The 2,909-nt window shown below is 39.8% G+C and overlaps 1 non-coding gene across 1 annotated transcript; it reads left to right on the top strand.

The window, feature by feature from the left end:
- The first annotated feature begins 269 nt into the window (after nt 1–269).
- Nucleotides 270–344, top strand: trnac-gca. Its single transcript has one exon. It is a non-coding gene; the product is annotated as a tRNA-Cys (tRNA).
- The last annotated feature ends 2,565 nt before the right edge of the window (nt 345–2,909 follow it).

Genomic DNA, 2,909 nt, shown 5'->3' with positions numbered 1-2,909 from the left:
AGATTTATTTGTTGGTTTTTTGAATGCATTTGTGAGCATTTCACAGCAATGTCAACTTCCAATACGAAATATTTCCAACCTAACCAGATTAGGAAATCTTAATTCACATAAAAAAGAACGTTTTGTACCATCGTCTTTGGACAAATGATCTTTATTTCTTTCGTGTAAATAAAATTGATTTTGCCTCAATGGAGGAAATCAGAGGCCCAACTACACCTTGCAATTTCAGTTCCTTTCCACCGCTGCGAGAAGCACCACTTGTGACATTTGGGGGTATAGCTCAGTGGTAGAGCATTTGACTGCAGATCAAGAGGTCCCCAGTTCGAATCTGGGTTCCCTGGGCAATCTACCTAACATAAATGAAACAGTCCTTTTGTATTTATGGTTTACACGGAAGGATCTGATGATGATGATGATGATCACCTGGGGCCTCATGTATAAACGGTGCGTACGCACTGAAATGTTGCGTAAGAACTTTTCCACGTTCAAATCGCGATGTATAAAACCTACACTTGGCGTAAAGCCACTCACTTTTCCACGGTACCTCATGTCTTGTCGTACGCAAGTTCTCCGCTCGGTTTTGCAAACTGGCGGCACCCAGCGTCAAGCAAGCAGTGCTACTGTTCTTATGTGATTACTCATTATTTTCATGACGCGGCTTTATAAATACACAGAAACTAACCGCATATTGTTTATTAGTGTAATGCATCTGATTGTAATTAACTCGTAACAATATAATGGTCCAGGGAACAGCCATAGTATTCCAAATGCCATAACTGCTTTAGCGTTGTTACTCTCACTTCTTCTTCTTATTATTATTATTTTTCTTCTTCTTCTTTCAGCTCCTCCCGTTAGGAGTTGCCACAGCGGATCATCTTTTTCCATATTTCTCTCACTGCACCACTCGGAGTATTTATATCACTGTATCTGAGTGTGAATCACAGCAGCAGCTGATCGGAAAGAGAATTATCGGTATACGCATTAAGCACACGCTGTCTCTGCCACGGCAAAACGTTTCAAAGCCTTTCCTGTACGGACCTCGCGGTTCTGAAACAGTTTAATCCCAAGAACTTTAAATGCAACCAATCAATTGCTCCTTGTAGAACGGTTTGTACTTATAAGTACAATCACCCCACTGTAAACTTGCACTACAGTTATAATATCTCACAACCTGAGCCACTTTATAAAGCGCGTATTTACATATGATGACGATATCATTTTTAAGGTGAAATGCAGCAAAATACGTTTGTTAAATTATACAGATAAAACTTTAACTTCATTTAAATAATCTTTATTCTTCACTGGGAGTGTCTTTAAGGACAGAATAATTAAACATGTACTACGAAGATATTTCAATGTTCTTTAAACGTTTTGAAGAATCGGCGCTAATCTTACAGATGGCTTAACGTCTATTACAGAGCTGATTGTATGGCGATCGGTTACTTGGGGAAAGAAAAGCACTGACTGCAGTGACGGCTACGCCAATATATATTGAATACAAAACAGAAAGAGAAAATAACAACACAGCTAAAAACGCAGTGACAAATTTCGGCAAAAGTTAAATGCTTGTGTCATGACCACGAGGCGGCTATGCAGTGTCCGCAACATACGTGGCCATCCACCGTGCATAAGATACTCTACTGACATTGGCGGGCTAAGGAGCCACCGATTCTTCCTCTGCCCAGTGCCACCACAAGCCTAGAGCCGCCCCTGAGTACTGCTGCAATAAATTATTTCATCGAAGTGAAACTCCTATCATTATGAAAATGACATCACGTATACATCTCAGTATTTTAGTTATTCAGAGAGCTGTAATATCACAAATGTAATGGACTCTGTGTCCAGTTGGAGGAAGAGAGCCAGTTTAAGAAGCAAGTAGTGATTCACACACATAGAGCACATACGAGTACAAGATCAAATACAAAACAAAGCATTTAACGTGCTACTTTAATTACGATGTGATTTTAGAAACTGGTTAATTAAACAATTTTAAGATGAATTTTATGATGTTCTACTTTAATGACAAAATAAACTACGTGATTAAAGTGGAAATGTCGAGATTGAAGTTGACATTTCGTGCTTTTTCCCCACCGTGTGGCTTTTTCTCTGTACCCTAATAAGCTTTCATATGACACTCAGACAGTGGGCTTACAACTCGGCTTTTCACGGCGACTTTGATATGTGATTTCTTTTTTATTTCCGGCACTGTGCGATTTTGTGAATGTGAGCTTTCAAATTTCTCCAACATGCTATGTCACTCGATCAACTTCCTTTTGTTGATTATACCACGGTTTATTTGAGCAAATAGTATTTTTTTCATTTGCCTCCACTTGGTATTCGCTGAAATTCTTATATTTTCCCCCGTGCTTTTCCCATTGTCTTTTCACAGAAGGCTGCGCTTAAGGGCGATTTATATTGATTTGCATATTCAAAGAGGCGTAATTCTGGGAGGATTTGGGGCATTACATAATGCGCGTGAACGAGCGTTAGTTTTCACGCTGATCGGGATTTATGTAGCAGAAGAACGTGGAAGTTGGAGTACGCACAGATTCCTGCATCTGGATTTTTCTGTGAGTAACCACATTTCGGCTTTTGTGCTTACGCCATGTTATAGTGTGAGTTCTACGCACGGCATTATACATGAGGCCCCTGGACTTCTGACTTTTAGCCCATCCATGCTGGGGCATCATGGTGCTTTGAGTAGGTTGGTGGTGGCGCAGGCCGCCACCAAAGAGAAACCGGAAAAAGAAATAGAAGAGAGAGTAGGGGTCAGTACGGATTTTAGAGCCACATGAATAGTTATTATGATGAATTGAACATATAGAGTATCAGGATTAAGATAAAGTGAAGTTATAAAAAGGCCATGTTAAAATAATGTGTTTTCAGCAGTGTTTTAAAGTGCTCCACTG

The sequence above is a fragment of the Polypterus senegalus genome, unplaced genomic scaffold (genome assembly GCF_016835505.1).
Source record: "Polypterus senegalus isolate Bchr_013 unplaced genomic scaffold, ASM1683550v1 scaffold_1207, whole genome shotgun sequence".
Lineage (NCBI taxonomy): Eukaryota > Metazoa > Chordata > Cladistia > Polypteriformes > Polypteridae > Polypterus > Polypterus senegalus.
The sequence above is the reverse complement of the archived record's forward strand: the minus strand, read 5'-3'. Positions and strand labels throughout refer to the sequence as shown.